The sequence below is a fragment of the Labrus bergylta genome, chromosome 7 (genome assembly GCF_963930695.1).
Source record: "Labrus bergylta chromosome 7, fLabBer1.1, whole genome shotgun sequence".
Lineage (NCBI taxonomy): Eukaryota > Metazoa > Chordata > Actinopteri > Labriformes > Labridae > Labrus > Labrus bergylta.
Window position 1 is genome coordinate 11,118,399 of NC_089201.1, and position 23,524 is coordinate 11,141,922.

Below are 23,524 nucleotides of genomic sequence, written 5' to 3' on the forward strand. Positions count from 1 at the left end.
CAAAAGTGTGCATGGGATTTGGCCTGCTCATCAGAACCTATGGGGTTCTGTTTTATGTTCATGGAGCTGTTGTTTTTTTGCTCTGAATGCCAGTGTTATACATTTAAAATCTATCCATCAAGGAGTTGTGAAATATGCAACAAAAACATTAAAACGTCTACTTTCGGGTGATGACAAAGAGAAGGGGTCATTAAAGGCCTTTGAGAACATGCTTTGGTCCACAAGGGTCTTGGTCTTTAAAATGTATCATAAAAAGGGACCTTAACTTTCTGTAAGAAGTTTGATGGCAGTCTAACCAAGTACTGTAATCGTCAAGATGTCTTAATCTGAACAAAAAAGGTCCACCAAATAACTCTACAGTTAAAAGTGGGCATCACTTGCTCCTGGAAACAGGTGATAGTTCATAGTAATTTGTACACTGATGCACCAGGAGCAGGGTAGTTTTCACACCAGGACTCTCATTCTGGTGCAATAAAGCACCTCGAATGTTAAGAGAGGTTAAGACCAGCTCCTGTGATTTGACACTAAGTGCAGACTGCATCTGTTGCGACTGTAACACTATTATAAATAAAACATTAACTCTGGTTTGCAATGTGCTGTGACAGGATTGAACATGTCGCTGTGGTTGCTTGTATTGCAAAGACTGCTTTGCCACACTGAAGTGCCACAATGTTATTCCAATAATTGCGTGGCAATGAGTTGCCAAGGTTTGAAGGGTTAAAAGTGTTAAATGTTTAGGATCTAATATTCGCACTCTCTCTGTGCTGCTATCAGATTAATTTACAGTATAACCTACCGTTTGAATATCTTTAGCCATCAGGAGACTTCCACTGTCCTTGTCTCTCTCTAGATGTCAGGGTAATTGTTGTTGTATTATGTGGTTAGTGTAAAATATAATACCATCACTATGAGAGACAATGTAATCAGGGACATAATTCAATCTGTTCCTGCTGCCACCTGCTCCTGCTCATCATTGCTGCTCTCATGACAACTAATGCATGGATAATGCGGACTCACACAAGGAGGGACAAATGAGGTTCTTGTTTTTTTCCTTTTTTGTGCATTTAAAAAGCACACTGGAAGACATTGAAAAGGGTGATTTTATTATTTCTTGAAAATCTGAAATTCCAAAGCTTTTACAACTGGAAAGCTGGTGGTTCAATCTCAGCTCATACAGTTCACATGTGGAAGTGTCCTTGGGCAAGACAATGAATCTGAAATGACTCTTTCAGATTCAGTGTCCTCTGCCACTAGTGTTTGAAGAGGTGAAAGTGACATGAAGGGTAAAAGTGCTTTGAATGGTGAAGAGATTAGAAAAACATGAAGTCAGTTGAGTTACAGTCCTGCTTTACTAAATGCCATTTGGATGGATCAAAATTTCAAATATTTACATGCAAAACTTAAACAATAAAATCTTTCTTAACAAGCTGGATTTTATAAAGCTAACTGCATGTTGTACACTGTATTTATATTTGCAAACTTCCCTGTGGCGCTGAAAATAAATGGATAGCTTGTTTTTTTGTATTTGGCTGCTTATGGTTGCATATGACAAGCTGTGAGTCAGAATGTGGTGATTGAACCAGCTTTGACAGGAAACATTCTTTGTGACGCATGATCTTTATCACACATGTAGTCACATGTATTTTCTCACCATAGCAAAGGGCATTTATTGTGAATGAAAAACGATAGAAAATGTGAATAAACACATTCAGTAATAGGGTTTTGAAAACAGTCAGCAATGACATTTATACGGTAAATGGATCGGATGTGTTCAAATAGGACAGCAAATGTCCTTTAACTGAATGATGGTATGGTTTGATTCTGAAACATGGCCTTTTGTTTCATGACGTCCTCGCCTTTATGTCTCTGTCTGGCTTTCTGTCTCTCTCTGTTGCACTCACCATCTCTTTTTCCTGTGCATGATCTAATAATGCCCCACCTCTGGACTTTGATGAAACACAAGGCTGCTATCAGCCACAAGGGGCGGCTGTGGTTCAGTTGGTAGAGTTGATCGTCTTTCACCTGGAGGATCAGGGTTTCTATCCCCAGCTCCTGCAGCCACATTTTTTATGTGTCCTTGGGCAAGACACTGAACACCAAGTGGCTCCTGCTACCTCATTGGTGGCACGATGAGGTCATCATCCGATGTGGTATGAATGGGTATGAAAGTAAAAAAGTGCTTTGAGTTGTCATAACTTTAGTAAATTGCTTTAAAGCTCACATCTGTTTACCATTCAAGTCCATTAGAGGACCCACTATATAATTAACTGTGTATGACTTGCACTTTAGTTTGTTGGATCAATTTATACACTCATTAGTTTATGCAGCAAAGATGTGTTATTTCCATGCTGTATCAACAGGAATTGCACTCTGATTGATTAAAATCGCATCTCATGGTTCACATCCAGTGTCAAGGCTAAGTTAAAAGACTGACCTGGTATTGATTTTTGCCTGTAATCAACCGCCACAGCCTCAGTCTTTCACTGACTTCGAAAATAAACTTCAATGGCAACACCATTGACTGTATTTTTATATTATTACATACAGCTAATACTGAGTATTTTGTTAGGTGATAGTTGTTCTATATTGGCCTTTACTGGGTCAAAAACAGACTTTTAGGTCCACTTTGCCCGAGGGCCTAAACATAAAGAACAAAGGCTATAGCACAGGTTGGATGCTCTTATTGTTGATGCTCCTATTTATTATTTTATCATGGCGCTGAAAGAAGTAACCTTCAAAGTGCAGTTAAGTACACAATGAAGCCACTGAATGCTCCCATAAATCATTATCTATCTTCTCAGTCACAGCTGTTGGTGACAGCCATTATGAGACAATCCATCCATTCAGACATATAGACTGCAAAGACAGTCACACTCACTAAGTTAGCATTTAGCTGATTAGAGTAATGACTCACAATTTCCCTGAAGCTCTTTGGGCCAGCTTCTGTATGGGGCTCAGAGCAGGCAGCAGTATAGAGTTTATTCTTACCGTGTGTGCCTGTGGGTTTTCTTGTGCACATTCCCTCCATCTGTGTGTACCTTTGCATCAATGTGTGAATGTATGCATAGCTGCTGCTGCTGGGTTTGTTCTGTGTAATCCAGAGCAGACTGTGTGTGGGGGATCAATACCTCAGAATGACAGGGTTCAGTGTTGCACCAGCCTGCTCAATATTACATGACAGGACAGAGGGCAGGCCTCTGGCTTGTAGGCCGACGCATACAGTGAAATGTAGCCTTTATTTGATTTCTAATCATATGTAAAGCAGAGCAGTGGCTGTTGAACACAACAAAAGAAAAAACCACAACAAACTCACAGTCACAGACTTTACCAACATCCACATCAGTAACCATTTTGAGTATATGGGGTATGAAAGTATTTTACATTACCAACTTTTGTAATGTAACTTAAGATAATGAAGCAGCTGCCCTAATCAAGGTCTCAAGGTCTGCCTCCCTCATCTCTTTCGTTTCTCTCCAGCAGAATCTTTTATATCAGGGCTTTTCAGCTTCAACAGCAAGTGGCCCATGTACATATTTTGGGATCTGGGGTCCACACAGAGTATTTCATGGATTAATGGCTACAAAGAGCTCATACATTTACATAATACTATTTATGGATTTAAACGATAGTTGGATTAACCTGTCATCCAGATTATCTTTTATTATTTTACAAATAAACAGTAAATCATACCATAAATATTGTCAATTTAAAATATTAGAAACACTGTATAACCTTGTTTTCATTTGGTTGTTTCTTTATATGACACCATTATGACTATAAATATAACTTTATGATATAATTTTTTTGTGTTTTCTACCGTTTAAACTTTATAATGGTCATCAAACTCCATATCTTCTGCTCCTGCCTCAAACACAAACTTCTCCCCTCTCCATAAATTCACTCGCTGCCTCTTTCTATTTCATTCATACTATGTGTATTTCCTGTTGACATTCTCCCAATTTGTTAATAATACATCTTTCTGTAACTGAGCAAACATGCAGGTACCCTCGATTAAAAATTATAGCAGATCAAGAAGTCATAGTGGTTAGCCATCGCTGAATTTCACTTGGATTTATAGCAGATTAAAAACAGGAAAAACACCTGGGATTATTAAATCACGTTGCTGCTGTCTCTCTGTGTTTTGGTTACTATAAACAGAATGTATGATATTTGTAGATCCTGTCAGATGGTTGCAGAGATTTCTATTGAGTGCAAATCCTCTGTACTGTATACCAACTGAATGCACAAGCAAATAATAAGCACATACAGTGGAGAAACATGTAGTTGGATGGTACCAGTACAGCAGCAGATGGACCAATATGTGGAGAGAACATCTCATACATGAGTCTGTACACATTTTAAACATTTTAATATATTATATCCTCTCTTGTTGTTGTTTTATTTCCAACATATCTATCCTATGTATTCCTGCTTTGTCTCTTCTCTTTTTCTCCCTCCATTTTCAATCTCATGCTTTCCTGTCCTACTGAACTCTGACCTCTGTCCCCTCCCCCCCTGTATCAGCCTTCATACACACACACACACACACATGAACAAACACCCCAACATACAGACAACCAATACTAAGCATGGAGACATGAAAGCAGTCAGACAAGAGTTTTGTACATCAATACTTGACCGGGGCATTGACATACACATGATCTGCGAACACACACACATGTACAAACACACTAAGAAACATTAGTCAAAACCATATTCCCACACTTTCCTCTGCTCTGAGGTCCGCCTGTAGACACATCAGTATAGATTGTTCAGCATTGATTTGCTCTACATTTGTTTTGTGCTGCTGTTACAACGCAATCACACAAGAACAACAACAACAACCCCGAGTCAGACCATGGGAATGTGTTTAAGATCAACCTGCCACATGGGCACTCCTCCACTCACACTCTGTTCGCCGCTTCCTTGACGTTACTGATGACCTAAGACTTTAATTATATTTGACTGTCTGTTCCAGCAGCCAAAAAACAGAAACCTACCATCATGTGGCCTAAATTAGAAAACATACTGCCTGTGGTCATATCACCAGCGTGCGCCCAGTAGCAAGGTCATATTTTTCTATGTCAGATGAAAACCATGAACATGGTAGAAATTCACACAGGAATTCAGCCTTTACAGCTCCCTGACAGGTTGTAAAGGGCTGAACTTTCAAGTAGAAAAAAAGCTGAAATGTGTTCCCACACAGTGTTCATGCGCTGCGAAGGGAAATTTGTATTTGCTATTGCCAAACCAGCAGGGAAAGTGGTTGTCTTTGAAGTGAAAATAGAAAGGCACATAGTCAGAAACAGAGCAACAAGTACGAACTGTAAATGGAATATATCTGTGCTCGCTACAACTCAGTGGACAGAACAACTTTGTCATTCCTCATGACTATTTTGAAAAGCTTCCCAATCAGTTTTAGGGTTGCTTCTGTATTCTCAGGAAATATGACCCTACCTTAGCCTCTCTCTACATGTCCATAGATACGTGCTATTTTGTAGTCATCACTTCTGTAGCAGAGATTTAGAAAACAACTACTTTCAGTACAACATGCTGCGCTCTCTTACATGAGAATGGTAGTCTTGCTGGAATCATCCATATGTTTCCTTGTAAGTGCAGAGTATCATGACCTGTAATTACAATACCTTACAGTACCATGATGGTGAGACTCACTCAGACCGTAAATAATGATATTTTTCTTTAACTAAAGTTACTGTATACTATATTCTGATGCACAAAAGTGACTGCCGTAGTCCACAGTGACTTGACTGTTTTAGCCAGCCCTTCTCCCCCCCTGAATTTTCTTCAATTGTTGATTGAACAGTAAAGTTAAATGTCCTTCTCCAAGTGGGATGTTTAAACAGACCTTCTGACTTCTCCTTCACACAGAAGTGAGACATTTGAGCAAATGTTTTTTTACCCCAAGGCTCCATAAATCTGTGCATAGCCGAATTCTAATGGTGTATAAATTACATGCCAAAGTCAAAGTAATTTTGAAATGTTTGCACAATGGATATTCTTGCTTTTCACACCATTTCATTTTTACTCATGTTGAGTCATAATTGTGTAACCCAGGGAGTAGGTCAGGGCTGATCGATGGGGCAGACACAACATTTCACCAAGAAGGTCAGTGTTTGCATGAATGTGAGACTGAAATTGTATTTAATTATGCCTCTAAATAAATAACCTTATTATTTGACATAAGTCATGATTTGTTTCTTAACCTAACCAAGCAGTTTTGTTGTCTACACCCAACCAAACTATGTGTTTCTCTATTAGAGTTACCATGACGATGGAGATCAGCAGTGAAATGAACGCAAATGCTGACTGACTTTGTCCATTCCTTCAGTGTAGATTTGATAAACGCAGCAGTGTTATGAGACATGCAAAAACTACTGTGTTGTCACGACTCACAAAATGTCCCTTAAAGAAGTTTGCGGTTTAAAAGCCACCTCATGAGATGATGTTTACAGATAACTTATTTGAAGATGTTTCATGACTTGCTTCACACACGTGTATGCGGATGAACAAACGAGTACAGAAATAAAGAAATACTATTCGGAAATAGCAAGACCAAAACAATTTTCAACTTTTTTTCAACTAGCTTTTTTCAAACCTTAAATTGGAGCCGTCTATGGTAAAATATTAAAATATGAACATTAAAGTAAAGCAAGGACCACATTTCAAGATGTGTTGCTTTGGTTGCCTGTTTCCTGTAGTTTAGCACCTTTTTTTAAACGATTTTACCTAAACCAAAATTGTTAACGAAATAAATGTATGGTTTGTTACTTTAATTTGTCAGGCCTGATCCCCCAAAAATATTTAAACCCAGGGCATTTGACAGTTACTCTGCACTAGTTCTAAGCATCATGTGAACGTCCGCCTCTATTATTGTCATATGTCATGGTACAGTATTCTAAATGAGTAAATATGATTTACCATTAAGATTCTAAGAGTTGGGACTTAAATATAACACATTTCAAATTCATTGAGTTCTGTATTTGATATCTTGAGCCATCAAAAAGAAGAGCAACTTCGTCTGACTCTGGGGTTTGCACTTTTGTCCCAGAAGAAAAAGCAAGGTTATAAAGTATTCATGCTGACCCCATTAATGTGTTCAGTTTAACAAACCAGGTAATGAGGGTTTCTCCTATCAAAAACAAAAAATCGCGACACTCTTGGACAAGGTGAAGAAAAACCAACACAACCATACTGTACCACTTTCCCATCGTATCTACTGCTTCTGTTTGTGCAGATTTCCCCCTTGACAACCAAAGCCTCTTCCTGTTCTAATTATTATTTATTACAGGCGGGACAGCACTCCCCGTCTGCTGCATACTGTTTGTATCAGTCATACAGGTCTGGTTAATTCTGCTCGGTAATACCTGAAAGGGATTCAGGTACCCTCCCCATTGATCAGGTACCCCATTGATCAGGTACCCTCCCCATTCAGGTACCCTCCCCATTGATCAGGTACCCTCCCCATTGATCCATAATGATTGGATCTTTAATTAATAAAAGCACTCTCAAGCTATAAAAACAATGATGAAGCTAAATCCTAAACACCCCCAAATTAGGAACTACTTTAAATGAGGGACACAGACTTTCTAACTTCTCAAACTCAAGAGGTGCTAAGGGGAATGGTGATGGGAATACCAAATGAAAAAGGAGGGGTGCAGAGGTGGATATAAATGGTGAATGTTGAGGAAAGGCAGGAGCTGACTGAATGTCGTTGTCACTTGTGTGGTAGATGTTGCTATGGAAACAGCCCAAAGTTCAGGCCATGGCAAACACAGGTAAGTGTTTTTGATGAGTGACAGAGAGACTGAAAATGAAATGACCTTTTCCATCTCCATTTAGTACAAGGACAATCATGTGTTAATGATTAATAATGACATTTTTTGGTTAAAGACTAAATTAGGCTTAATCTTCTGTATGAAAGGGAAGAGACATACGAGTGCAAAAAAGAACTACCCAAGACTCAAATCATATGAATTTAAAAAAAGTATGGTATGAAGTGAAAAGATACCAACACAGAGAATGCTGTACATGTTGGTATCTTTTGGTATCTTTAGTAATAGCTAAAGAGATTTACAGCAAGAATTAACTGACACAACATTTAACTTTAAAGTCAATGTTACAGAACACTTTGACACTTTCATGTCTGCATTTACTAACTAATTTCTTCTTAAAGTATAAGATACCAATATGCATCGAAATGTGCTTGTACGATATGAAGTTGTACCAAGGAAGTTGCTTAGCTGCTAGCTTGGCTCTGTCTGAAGTGAAAAATAAACACGTCTTTAGTTCCATAATGTGTTTTATATAGTGTATATATTTTTTCATCACAACATAACTTAAAAATGTATTTAGCCATGCAAATAAAATGCTGCTCTTTAAGGCTTTATTTATTCACTTTGCACAGAATCAAGCTATCATTAGCGCGGTAGCTTTGTGAATTGGACCTTAAGACGGATCCCATGATTTGATGTACAATTAATGGAGCTATAGTGGCCACAATACATAAATCAGGCCCTTAGTGTTTTACAGATTCTTTTTTTTTTTTTTTTTACCAAACTGTTTTGAAAGCAGGTGGGAAATTAACTTCAGAAGCTAAGCTAGTGGCCTTCTTGGTTCTAGCACAAAAGTAAAATTGGAATCTAATTCAAGGCCAAGAAAGCAAATAATAATATTTCCTAAAATGTTGAAATATAATATAATAGTTCACCAACACTAGTTACTGCGTTGTACCATTGAAATGAACCCTACAGTTAAATAACCTATAACTGACCTAAGTGAGTCAGATATAAGCAGTTTCTCTAATGCACCCTGATGCCATCACAGGGATGACAAGGATGTATGAAGTATTACAGGTTAAGAGCTTGCTGAGCTGAAGATTAACGCTTGGATTTATCTTTGAGCAGGTTCATCCTACTCTTCAGTTCAAATGTATTCAGAGGAATTAAATGTACCAGGATTTTCATGAAATAAGATTTTTTTTTCATGAATATTATGTAACACAGAAAGAGACACTGAAATGCGATGTGACTTCTTCTACATAGAGATCGTATGTTCTACTTCCTAAATTAACTGCTACAAAACACTTGGTGAAGGCATGCGATTTTGTTGTAAAGTGTATATGGGTTGCATGTTACACCCTGTACTGCAATGGGATTGCTAAAGCCCTCAAACTGTTTTATTTTTATGTCCTTACTTCATGTCCCATACAAATTTCCCTGAGGCACCAAAAAAGTCATCTTGAATTATGAATCTTGGGATGCTCTGTAATCCTTGCCTTCATCTGATGTTATGACCATGTTAAGAGCAAACGATGTGGCAGGGAAAAAGCACTGGCCTTGAATTCAGCAGTTAATATACAGACTTATATGAGTAACATGGGATCAAATAAAGAAAGCTTATTAAAGATTACATTATGCTGATCCCTGAACAACACATTTGTGCAACTGTCTCGCCTTTATCTTTGTCAGCCTGCTGGAAGACTAAATAGACAATCTTTGGGCTAAGCTGCAGCTTCTAATATGACCGATCTCAAGAGTGTGGTGTTTTTCTTTTCTAAGAGGTAAATGTAGGAAATATGTTGACTAAAAACCGAGATTTCTGAAAAATTCAACCACAATGCATACAACTATATAAATTATGAACAAGCTTGACTGCATTAGTTGGTAAAACTTTCATGAAATGCTTTTTCAGGATTGATTGTAGCACAAACCCACGTTCTTGTCTCACTGTATGTTATCATGAATTTTGTTTTTGTAAATGTGGTGTGAAATGTGTTTTGGTTTTGCTGACTTTATTCAATGGTTTGGATGAAAAACTTAGATCGTCAGAATTCATGTACCATTTAATCCTGCTGGTTCTGCCTGTGATCTACAGCGGGGCGCTGGTTATTTATAATGCTCACACATAATTATTTGCACATGCGTAATATTGGCTTCGCGTTGCGGCTGACAGAGGCAGGAGCCTGTCATGAATGCATTTGTAATAAGTTAACATCAGAAAGCTCTGGACTACAAGCTGAGTATGGACATTTTGCAAAGTCAAAAGATGCATTAGAATATTTCGCTAAGATGCACATTACCTGAAATATTTGTTAAATTCGCCATTTGAGTCAAAAACACAATTGGCAGAGGCAGAGATAGCACCAAACGTATCATATCTTCTTAACAACTAACATTTAAGTATCTAAAAGATTTTACATTATTTTCTAATGTCCAAAAGTAGTGGTTAGTGCATGTGCTCCATGTACGGAGGCTGGAGGCTGAAATATCCATATTGTGTCATGTCATTCCCCACTCTCTCACTCCCTGATTTGTTACTTTATCCACTGTCCTATCTCTAAGTAAAAGCATAAAAAGCCCCAAAATAAACTTTAAAAAAAGTCACACAATAAGGCTGCGTTTTTTAAATCGTTAACACTTTTGAACTAACTGTATATTCTCTTAGCATTACAAAAGAAGCTGTATGTCCAAATTCATAACTTTAAGTTCCAACAAAAGGAAATGTCCCTTTGAAATGCAAAGAGATCTACTAGCAGCCTGTAGCACAGCCCAAATAGTCGATTCACGCATGAGTCAGAAGCAGGACTAGTGTGCCGGCCATAGACTGTAAATATTAATGGACGAAGCCTGAGTGACGTCACCCATCTGTTACAGAGATTTCCCCTTAACCAAAAGTCTATTCTGTAGCAGATTTAGCTTTTTTTGTCAGAAACCCCATAGTACATCTGAGCCTGTCAGAGGCAAATCCAACATTTTCATTGAACATACTTTGATCCTTTGATTTGCAGGTACATATTATATTGCAGCCATTAAAGCAGGTTTTGAGGCTGCTGGTTGAAGCTATCAACTGGAGCACATCTTAATTTTTAGTTCCCTGGATATAAATTTGATTTGCCCGAAATTGTATAATCCTGTATAGGGTGACAGATCTTTAATAGTTTACCATCTGTGTGTCTTGACTACCCTTATCTAGTCTGTAAGAGGTTCTAACTTGGTAAGACAACCTATTAAAGCAGTGGCTGTAGTCTGACTGACTGAGCAACAGGTCGGCTGTGGCCAAATGACACTGGGTCTGGCTCCATACAGTCGCTGTTCCTTCTGTTTGTTGAGTCTATTTTGTACCCCACCAAATCAATGCTGCCAGCTGCACTTGCTGCCTCTGTTAGATTTTTAACATTTCTAATCTACTCATCAATAAAAACACTTTGAACCCACCACATAGAAGGCTGAGAATAGAATAGAGAATGAGGAGGAAGCGGAAAATCAGGTTAACATGCAGCACAGAGCTGTAGCCCACCATGCCTTGATGTCATTTTTAACCTCAGCACCTCACTAATTACCGTACAGGGTTGCCTCTCGCCCTCTCTCCCCCCACCGCTCCTCTCTCATCCTCACACACACTCGCTCATTGAGGTCAGAACAAGGCCTGTAGTCCATGCAGGTAATGACAGACTGTGTGTGTAGCTCCAGAATGACACAGTGTGGTCCTCACATGTACCCATTTGTTTGACTTTCATCCCCGTTATCAGAGTGTGGCCAGTTCTGCATGAATTTCTAAACCCATATGGTTCAGTTTCATCAGCCACATCTGACAGACATACAGGACTCCACCCAAAGCACCTCTTTCCGCCCTTAGACAAGATGTGGATGAAAGAACAAGGGGGCACCTCCAGGGCAGGCTAACTGGCAACACAACTATAACTGCATGCAGACATGTGTATACCATTATCACAATACCAAAAAAACAATCAAAAATAGTCCGAAGGATGTCGGTGTTTCTGAGTTAATCAGGTGAAGGGGGTTAATGACTGACAGCACACACACTCGCACAGATTCTAAATATAAACCTCAGACTGGCAGATTAACTCAACCAAACCAAAATCCTGTCTGTGTACTCTCAGCAGTGATAAAAACAGAACCAGCGGTGGAAACATAATCTCTCCATGCTCACACAGTCATTTCGCACTGACCTGCCAACAACAGCAAGCAGGAAACCAACCCCCTCTTCATCCCCAAATACACACACACACACACACACACTGAACAGCTGTCCAGCTGAAATGTAGCTTTACAGGGACGCACATGTTTCTTAAAAATTGACTACAGTCTTGTTTAAAAATGGTTCATGCCAATCTCATTGAGCTGGATTACAGAGAGGAAGGGATTCCATTCCAGATTCTTCTGCAACCCACCCCCCAAAAAAGACAGTTACATGTGGATGCTGTAATTTTGGTTGGTTCAGTTTACATTTGCAAAAGTAATCACGGCAGAGGAAAGGGCAAGTAACAGTAACAAAAACTTGTGTTTTTACATGGGGGTTTATTTAAGCAAACACTACACTTCAAAATTCAGAAAACTGGTTAATTTAAAGCAAATGTTGTACTTTTTTATCGGGACAAAATGCAGAACTTATTTCTCCTTAAGGACTGCATGTAATGTTTTTTTTTTTTTTGTGGGGAGGAAGGCTGATTCTTATGCACCCCATTCAAAGATGAAAGATCTTCTCCTGTAAGGATTTAAGTTAATTCAACCCCACCCAACGTATCTCAGAAACATTTTTTCATTGAATTTATTTTGTTTGCAAAGGGACCACGTACAATATTAAACATAAAAGTTGCCATTTGATTCATTGTACCAGAATTAGCTTTGAGCTAGTTTACATTTGCAGTCCCTAGGCATGTCGGGGTATTAAATGGTAAATGGTAAATGGACTTGAGCTTGTATAGCACTTTTCTATTCTTCTGACTACTCAAAGCGTTTTTACACTGCATTTCACACCTACCCATTCACACAATGATGGCAGAGGTTTCTATGTAAAGCTTTTCTCCAACCCCAACAAGTCTACCATATACACTTTTGTTTACTTTCATGGTTAATGTAAACTGTCAGTATCAGTTCAAAAAGTCAACAGTACGGGAGTCGTCTTTGACCACAGATCTATCCTTTATTTCAATATTTCCTCTATCTGTGATGTTATCAGTAGACTTTGGAGCTCCTCCACTTGCATAAACAGAAGTCACTGATGATTTATCGCACAAACCTCTTCTATGAGAATGTGGCTTGAGGTTTTGTATGCTGTGGATCTTCTCAGCAGTAAATCAGAGATGAAAGATGTCATGTTTTTAGACTTAGGACTCATTTGTCTAATCTCTTCTGCCAGTCTATAAATCAGCAGAATGTAACATTTAAAACCAGTTTACAGGGTTACTGCCTTGCCATGCTCTGGATAGCTGGAGAGCTTGGCAAGATAAAGAATGGGAAAATGAACATGCAGCACACTCTCACCCACATGCAGACACAGCATTAGTAGTGAGCAGGACTGGGAGGAGACCAGTTCATCTAACGGTCACAGTACCGTTTCTTCTCCCCTGTGCTCATTGTTACATTTATAATTATAACAAAGATTTATAATACAGACGGGAGAGGAGAGATTGTGTGTGTGTGTGTGTGTGTGTGTGTGTGTGTGTGTGTGTGTGTGTGTGTGTGTGTGTGTGTGTGTGAGTGTTTGTGTAGTCTACTACTGAATGTATGATGAATGAAATGATTTATATAATCTCCTCTATGTGTCACAGAGCACAAGTGAGGTTAATGTGTATCCACTATGTTAGCGTATATGTGTGCACTTACAGTCCCTGCTGTGGACGGTGACCTTGGTAATGTCTCCTCTCCTCTCCTCTTTTTTCTTTTTTTGTTACTTTGCTTTGAGCTTCTACGTTTCCTTCTTTGTGTGAACAGCCATTATAAGATGTTTAGAATTGTTTGCTACTTCCCCTCACTGTCATCCTGGAAGTGTGCTTACCCCTGTGAGCTTTATACTATAAAGCTGGGGAATTCTAAGGCAGCAGCTTTAGTTGGTGTGAGCACAACTTTTATTCAAATGTATAAGCCTTCAGTGATGGCAGCAGAAAAACAGATTTTTGAAACATCTGTCAACCTCTGGTACAAATTTGTGGTTTATTTTTGGCTTTTAAAGTCACATTTTGCGCAGCACAACGGTTTATGATGTGAAGCGGTGACTGAACATTGTGTTCACCATGTTCAAAAGCTATAGTCCCCCTGTATCTATACGTCGACAATCTGCCTAATGTCATTCCCCACTCTCTCATCCAAGTTTCTGTCTCTATCCACTGTCCTCCTACTCTACAATAAAAACATAAAAAAATCCCCTAAAAATATTTTTTTAAAGTATAAAAGTGAGCAGAAATAGAAGTGTAAATATAAGAAGTATACCTTATGTAAATATCTCGCTGAGTCATGACAGTTAACAATGAGTGAGAAGCACAGGTTGTTGTTGTTGTTGCAGCTGTGTTTACATGGACGGCCGGTTCCTCCACTTGTTATAAAAGCTGTTTTCGTCAAGGGCTAGAGAAAAGAAGGATAACATACTCACTGCTTATTTTCGTTAACGTAAGGGTTTTTAGATCACAGTCGGTCCTTGTAAATTCATGTGCAATCTGAAGCTACTAGTTTACTAAAAGTGTGCGAACATTAGCCTGCTAACACAACAATGCAGGCCAGGCAAATACAATTGCAGCCCGAGTCAAGGACAATTTTGTCCACCGCTTGGGATTGTCTCCGTCATGCGAACAGCTGGAGGTGTGACGCTGGACTCGCTGGAGGAGAGCGGAGGATTCAGTACGGATTGTTTTGATTCAATGAAGGTGTTCAAGGGCGACATCTACTGGATCAAAAAAGTCGCACAATCTTTCTTCCAGATCAAATTTTTTTTACAGATTAAGATGAGCTGCTAGGTAGTTTTTTGTAACAAACTTCTTATTTTCTTCACAGACTAAATGAAGCGTGAAGTCTTCATTTACTGAAGAGACACATGTAACATGGCTGCTTTTGGCTTTCATCTCCCTGGTAGAACACACTTGACTAGGATCAGGATTGAAACATCTATCATGTTCTTTGAGCGATTTGCCAAAGCTAAAATAAACTCTAGCCAAAATGACATCCCATGAGAATAGAGCTTTAAGCATTTAAGCATTGCTTTTCTTTGTACAATGCACAACCAAGAGCTATAGAGTTTAGAAGACATCCACCCAGGCTGCCATGCTGGCAGGGTCTTGTGCCAACATGGCAGCCTGAGTGGATGTAGGGAACTAGTTAGACAGATGGAGGATACAGAGAAGACGAGAGTTTGGCAGAGAGATGGGGTAGAGAAAGAGAGAGAGAGAGAGAGAGATGTAAAGGACACACACCCACATGATGGTAGGATGAAGCCATGAGGTCCATGCTTAGCAGAAATGAGAGAGAGGAGAGTGAACAGGGTGGAGGAGAGATGGCAAGTAAATGGTGATACATGGTCTTCTCTCTAATCAGCTTTACAAGGTCTAATTAGGGCTGCAGTAGTCATTTTCTCTAATCATATAGTCCATCTACATGCATATATAAATGTATCTATTCCTCCTGCTAGACACAGCCTTGGGCTGGAACACTCCCTGACCTTGAGGTCCAACTCATTATGTTGGTTAGTCTCTACTGCTTTGTCCCAAATTTCAAATTCACAAAGCAAGGGCAAACACCAAAATGATTGGGTGCGTTCTTTTGACGTCAGAGCATATAACGGCTTTACTTTTCTTTTCTAATTTCTGGCCACGACTGACCTGCAAGGCAAATTATTATTATCAACTATAATGATGGTAACTCCCCGCAGCACCAGGGGTTCCATTTATTTTGGGCATCAATTATTAATTTCCCAAAATGTAAGAAGAATTAGGGGTTTTAATTCATCACAGCTACATTTAAAAACCTCTCAGTAAACCTCTTGTGAGAAGGAAGGGGGGTTCCAAGAAATATTTCCCAGAACAAGCCTAAGTCATTGTTGCATTCAGGTATCACAATTCAAATGACAAGAAAATAGTAAACAAACGTCAACAAGTTTAGAAAAGATAAGAAAAAACAGTGTTTGTTCATGATTTGCTTTTTACCAGAAATGGACAACAAAATATGATTACACTCCACGTATGTGTGTTTGTCGTGAGCTGGAGACTGCATGGGCATATTTAGCCTATAGCTTACAATAAAAACTGGATGAAGGAAGAACTTTATGTGGAGGCATGTGATTTAGCTATTCTTGAAAAAAACTGTATTATGTTCAGTACTTCCTGCTAGAAAGTGAGCTGCAAGAATAAGTCAAACAAAGGTTCAGGTTTTGGACGAGATTGAGCACAGTCCTGTTCCACTGAATGTTGTTAACCCAGAATGCCTTAACTCCCCCATAGCCCTAAATCATATTTACATTTCCCTAGAGGTGCATGTTAATAAGTGTAAGCTTTAGACATGTTTGGTAGGTACATTCAAAGTAGCTCCAGTCCTCACGTCAAGCAGGGCTTAACACCTCCAGACCGCAGCTCCAGAGATTTATCCACTCAGTTTTAGGACAATGACAATGTAATCCAATACACTGTTGTCAAATGAAGAAAAGATCTTCACATGCTCCACTTTTAACTCTAGCTTTAGCTTCTCACCCTCTCCTCACTCTTTCTGAATTTTGTTGTATTGATTTTAATAAGTTAGTTATTAGACCATTTTGTCCGGCAATTTTTTTTCCCAACCAACAGTTCACTATAAAACGAATTAACATGCTGACCAGATGTGGCCGTAAGTAGGCCGTCCTGACAAAACGTAGAGGATCAGAGTGACAATCCTCATGAAATAGCTAATCCCAGAGGCATGTCTGCCTGTCTGATCTGCTCAGCCTGCAGCTGACAGACCCCATGTCACCAGACCTTGATCGCCATGTTTGGCAGGCAGTGGGAAACTGTCTTATGAGAGGCAGGGGAGTTCCACAGATTTTTGCTTTGCACAATAAATTGTGTTCTTGCATTATCTGCAGCTACACCTGATGGCAGGAGCATTTTAAGACGAAAATGCTGTTCTATTAGTGTTAATCTTCACACCATTTTCTAATTTAGTCATAGTCATAGCCCCCTGATGAAAATGTATTTTATATTTAGTCAGATATTAGTCATTTGTTATTGATTTAATTTATTCAATAAGTGACCGACTATAATTGCACATCATTTTAGTTGACGAAAATTGAAGATATTTTAGTCAACAAAATCAGACGCAAGCTTTTATTTTTATTATCAGAAGCTCTAGGGGGCGGGGCTTCACAGACCTGCAGGCTCCAGGCTCCAGGCTGCACACTGTTGCACTCACCACACACGCACACCTTTGATGAAGTATGCTATGGTTTACAATGCTTTGAGAACAGCTGAGGGGGGACGTGATAATCATCACTTGTAATGTAGTTTTCGTTTCGTCACATTTTCGTCAATTTCGTCAGTTTCGCCTCGTCATCGTCATAGTTGACTAATTTAAAGACCTTCGTCAGCGAATAGTTTCGTCATTTATTTCGTTGATGAGATTAACCCTGTGTTCTATGAATTTAATTTTTAAAAAACATTGTTTTTATCTGTGCAGCAACAGAGGAGCTCTCAGGGTATGTCAGTAATTGACATTCATGGACCTGGAGTGGTTTCTACACACACTTATTGCTTTGACAAGTTGAAGTTCCTGTTTTGTGCGTTAGCGTGCATGCATAGTGTTCTGCTAAAACTTTAGTTGAAAAGGGATCCAGATCTGCTATACAGTAAAGGTCACAATGGATGAGGTTGATGCAGGCGCTAACCTTCACTTAAATGTCCTAACCATTGTAAACCGCCATTTTGTGTCAGCCAATGGGATTTGAGCATTACAGAGGAGAAAAAACAAAGACTGACCCAGAGCATAACATTTCAAAGCCATCCTCATGTGACATGATTCTAATGAGGCTTGTTTTGATAGAGTCAACCACAGCAGACACATTTCACACCCTGTTTGTCTCTTCACAGTTTGAAATGAAAAGCATAGAGTCTCACAGGTATCACACATCTTTAAAGGTTAGCAGTGGCTGATTCAAAAACAGCAGGCCTCCACTCTGCCATCCACAACCAGTCTCTCATCTCTGCTGTAGACCTCTCGATGCCTCACAAGGTAACAAAGTGTGTTCACAAACTATTTTGTAAGTGGTAGCTTTGGGTTTTATTTGGGTTTGTCAGACCTTGTATCTAACAGGAAATGTAGCCTTTCCAATGCCTCCAGCGCCTGCGACAATCTATCAAAGCCTTACAGTTTGAAGTCTCAGCATGCAAACACAAAACACAATCACAGTATCCCTGTTGAAGTTCAGCATCATGGAGAAGTGGCCGAGAGTGGGCGATTTGCTCATCATATGTGGCTGGTGGTGGATTTGCTTGTCTACGAACAGGTTTGAGAGTTAACTGGAGACAGAAGAGTTCTTGAGGAGATATGAGGATACCCAAAAAGAGTTCAGGGGAGTTCCAAGCCAATTTCCTCTTTTTTCTCCTCAATTCATTACATATTAATACTGTTCCTACTCCGAACCCTTCAAATATAGTACAAATATGATGCTGTGGGTTCTCTCTAGTGTAATTTATTCATGTATGAAAAATAGAGAAGTCCAGTCACAAACATAAGTTCAAAGTCAAAGACTGAACAAATACTGAACAGTTGTTCCAAGGCCGACCAGCTCATACTCTGGACACTATTATTCACAAAAGGCTAAATCAAATGCTCTGATGACAATTTTTGCTGTTATATTCATGCGGAGATCGCACCAGTTGCATGCCGGTTGCAGGTTATAAACATAATCACCCGTCCTAATCACTCATGGTGAATTTTCCTGAATGTTTCCTGCTCAGTTCTCATGACGGCTGATCTCAACTTCATGCAAACATTTTTTTTACCCATGGGGTTGGCTAGAAACATTTTGTGTAAAGTTGTGTGATAAATACAGCTCTTTGTGTTCACACATGCATAACCTGTTACTTCAGGAAGTTTTCAGGACTTTTGTTCATGTGCAAAAACAGCACAACTGTGTCAGTACTCTCTGGGATGATTGGAAATCATTTAACAAATGTCTATTGAAACTGCAGTCCCTCCATCTTACACAGTACTGTACACTGTAAACTATTAAAGAGTGTTACTGATGTTTATCCGACAGCATTCAGGTAGAGAAACTAGATCCTGTACTATCAGGTGTCGCTGAAGACAAGGACCTGCGGGGGAGCCCCAGCCTGCCTGCCAGATCAACTCAGCCACCTGCCTGCTCTGTCATGAACAGAAACCCAGTCTGATATCCAGAGGTCTGTTTGGAGCATGTGGATAGAGAGCAGGGTTGGCGGTTGACCTTTTTTTTTTTTCCAACAACAGAAAGGCCAGTGTATGTGGGGGGTCTCTGAAAAAAAACCTTCAGCTCAGATGAAACTAAACTGCAATTCTCTTTTGTGATTTAAAGGTACAGCACAAACCCAAGCTACATGAATCCATCCATCAGTCGATACCCCGAGCCCATCACACAGAATAATGTTTATTCTTGAATGAAATGCTTTTTTGCCTCAGGATCTTTTTTGAGATATTGAGCCTGTAATCTCTCATCATCCACTGAGATTAATAAAGACATCAGGCCTTTTATTTGATAAATTACACAACCAGAAACCCCACACTTCAGAAAACACATTCAAGCAGTAACATGCTCATCAAAGAGCTCTAGATGACATTTTTAATAGGACATTTTCTTACAGAAGGTGATGATTAAACCAATCAAGCTGGCAAATGAAGAGATGTCATGTAAGCCAGTCTGACAAGGTTATAGTCTCAAGATTAAGTTTTTGACATATTGTGAAGCCTTCTGCCTCTTTTGGCAAGTTGGTCCTAAGCCAAGAACGTTATTGAAGGAATCCCAGAATCAAAGGCAAACATGTTGTATTTTGCACAGGATTACTCTAATACAGAGATGATTGGGTAAATGTGAGAAGTGTTTGGCTACAGGCCCAGATCTAAAGCCAGAGGCAGAAGAACTGACTACGCTATAAACTGAAAGAAAAAAAAAACAAGTGGCTCTCCATCCACTTATATTTAGACCCTTCATGAACACTCAAAACCTATATCATGTACTTTTGCAGCCCTGTCAAGATGTCAGCAATGTCACCTTTCACATAACTGCCTGTGTGCGAAAATGTCAAGATGTGTTCACATCAGAGACCACAGCCATCTCCAGCTGCACCCTGTGAGCACCCAGATGCTCTGCACCTCACCGAGACCTATGACAAGTCCAAAAGATTCTGTAAAATAAATTTAGTCTAATTGATAACAGCTTCTTCAGCATCCAGAAGGCAATTGCTGTATTCTGCAAACAAGGACACGATTGTCACCACAGCATCCTGTTAAAAATCTTGTAATCTGAATTATGGTGGATAAATAGAAGGGAGCAACAATAAGGGGTTCAAACATTTTAAAGTCAACATTTTTTTAATGTATTTGACAGTTAAAGGGCTCCTCTTCAACTTAACATACAAGTTTAGTTTACTTATTACAATGACTTCTACCTTGTCTGTTTACAAAGAGGTCTGTAATGTCTGTTGTGTCTATGAAGTGCCCCCCTAATGTCAAGGAGTAGATTAAAAGTCAATTGCACCTTTCAGTTTAAAGGGGACATATTATGAAAAATCCTCTTTTAAAGTGTTTTTGAACATATATTTGGTTAACCTGAGTTTCTACTGACTCACAAAATGTGAAATAAATCCATCCAGTCTTTTGTTTGTAGTCTGCAGAAGTCTTACAACACAGAGAAAAATGCTCTGTTTCAAATTTGCTCAACTTGTGATGTCACACGCTGGATTCTGTTAAAAAAAATAAATCCTCCTCTCCCCTCCCACCCATGGACTCCATCCCCAGCCTAGAACTAAACTTTTGCGCAGGTCTGCCATTTTTATTCTCGCTACAGAGGAGTGTTCCGGGAAAACTCAGGGGGGGCTCATTGCATTTAAAGAGACACACACACCAAAAGGGAGCGTTCTGAGAGAGCTGGTTTATACAGGGTCACAAACCTCCTCGGGTACTTGATTCATGTTATATTTTGGCCAAAGCACAGCACAGATGTTTCATTTAGACCACAGAGGACTGTTTGAAAAGATAGAAAAGGGGTATGATATGTCCTCTTTAATATCAGAACTTTTAATAATTCTCAAGTGTTCATTTTTCAAGGACTTTGAAAACAGAAATATCCCTCTTTCTTTAACAAACACATAACATATTTAAAACACTTCAAGGCCAAATAGAGTTTACTATTAAAATCTTCCATCTTCTATCTTTCTGATGCTCTGTATGCACGTTTTTATTTTAGTCTGAACATTAGTTTTATTGAGTCATCCTTCTTGTTAACTGGTAGATGTAATGTAATTAAAATGATTGAATATCTAGGAGAATCTGATACACATGAGACTCATATCAGTTGGTACAGGAGTTTGGCGCGGTATGAATCATGACAAACAAATATAAGCTTCACAATGAACATCCTCTAATTGGCTGTCTAAATTCTGAGTCGGGTGCTTTCATATTTAATGTTGTTGTAAGTAGAAGCACTTGCCACAGAAAACTGGATGAGATACTGAAAGTGTGTGTAAAGAAAGTAGACATTTATAAAGCAGGAAGGGTTAAATGAAAGGTGCTGTTGAGTTGCATTATGGAAAATGTAGGATGGAGTTTCTTGGAGTCTGATACATACTGGGAACCGAATTTAGTATATCTCAGTATTTCCTTCTTGGATTAAAGCGCCTCTTTTAAAATCTACTGTATTAAATGTGAGTCTGTAACATAAAACGAATAAAGTATTCATGCCTAAAGTAGATGGATTCTTGTTTTATGATGAATGAGGAAACCGAATGGATAAAAGAGACAATAAAACTGATATGGCATTTTCACATAGAGCCAAGGCAATAGAAGTAGTTTATAGAAGAGAAAGTAGGAGGAAAACATGAAAGGGGAAGTACATTAGAGGAAGGAGACGACAGAGAGGGATTAAATAGGAGAGAAGGACCCTTATTCAGTTGAGAAAAGGGGAAAAAATAATAAGGGAGTAAAAAGAGAGGTGGAAAAAAGATCAGGGAAGGAGAAGGAATCAAGAAAGGACCCAGCAGGGAGAGAAGTGGGAAACACAAGGAGGAGACAAATGAGAAGAAAGGGCAGGAGTTAAGAGGAGGGAGGAGAAGAACACATGAAAGAAATAGATCAAGAGGAGATCAGAGGAAACAATTGGAAGAAAAATAAGGAAAGGAGAAGAGAACAAATGGATTGAGGGGAGAGAAGAAGATAAGTCTGAAGAGAGCAAGGAGAGGATATAAGAGGGGGAGAGAGAGAGGATGACACAAAAATAAAATACAAATAGATGAGGCATGGAAGAAACAAAAGGGGATGGAAGAAAAGTGGAGGGGGAGAAGGAAACAAGACAGGAAGGCTGCAATAAAATTAGATGAGAAAACGAGAATGGGAAAGAGCAGTGAGAGAAGGGGAGAGGCCAGCAGGGCCACACCTAAATGTCTAGAATAAAAAACAGACAACTCCCAACAGAATCACAGTCTCCTGTACATTTTCACACAAGCTGTGATGCAGCAGCCTAACTGGCCAGTCCCAGTATGTCTCTTTCTTCAAACCAGTAAAACCACAGAACCACCACAGTGGGTCTATGCACACTGGAAATGCATAGACAGCACAGAAGTGAAAATAATTCGTGTGAGGATAGTGATGGGATGTTCCTTTAGTCAAGGAGAGATGCTTTAGATTTGTGTTTTCTATTTAGTTGCATTGATTTGCTGTTTGTAGAGCGAGAGAGAGAGAGAGAGAGAGAGAGAGCGAGAGGGAGAGAGAGATAGAGCGAGCGAGAAAGAGAAAGGCAGCGAGAGAGAGAGAGAGTGCGAGAGAGAAGAGAGAGAGCCTCTCTGACCACTGGATCATGCAAATATGAGTCAAATGTTTTACCCCAGGCGGGCACAGAGTAAGAATTAGGCGCGGCTGGAAGCCTTGCCACAGTGGACACACACGGGCTAACAATTACCCACAACAGTGAAATAGCCTATCTTTATCTGTGGGCTACTACTTACCTCACTTTATTTATTTATTTGCGCGATCAACCCAGGAAAGGTTGTAAGTAGGCTACCCCTCCAAATCCGACAATTTACACAGAGAATAATTGACAAAAGATGCGACTTACTTGTTGTAAATCTCCCTCAGCCGAGCTTCAGACGATGTGCAAACGGAGCTGTTCGTTTTGGATTTGTGTTTCTGTATCTGATTAACGAGCTCTGAGGAGGTGAAATCCAGCTGATGGGCGCCGACAAAAAGAGCGTGCGTGCGAGCGAGCGACTGTCTGAACCGACTGAGCGGCGAGCAGACGCGAGGAGAGTTGTCTCTTCAGCACCACACCAATTTGAACAGCTCCAAGTGACGTCACTGCCTGGCTACGACGCCACGCCCACTCATCTAGTTACCGCCTCCGGGAAGATGATGGGAGAGAGAGAGAGAGAGAGAGAGAGAGAGAATTTTTCTAGTATAGTATAGTATTTGTATAGTAAAGAAATATTTATTCTATGTTGATATGATTATTACTATTACTATATAACATTGTTTATAGCTATTGTATTTTTTCTTATTATTATTTG

General features: G+C 39.4%; 1 protein-coding gene across 1 annotated transcript in view; it reads right to left on the minus strand.

Moving 5' to 3' along the window:
* Positions 1–23,285, minus strand: part of smpd3 (sphingomyelin phosphodiesterase 3) — a 72,745-nt gene extending 49,460 nt beyond the window's left edge. The window contains exon 1 of the mRNA XM_020652764.3: positions 23,077–23,285. The gene's annotated coding sequence lies outside the window, so the exon portion shown is untranslated. The remainder of the gene's footprint in view (positions 1–23,076) is intronic.
* Between the last annotated feature and the right edge of the window lie 239 nt (positions 23,286–23,524).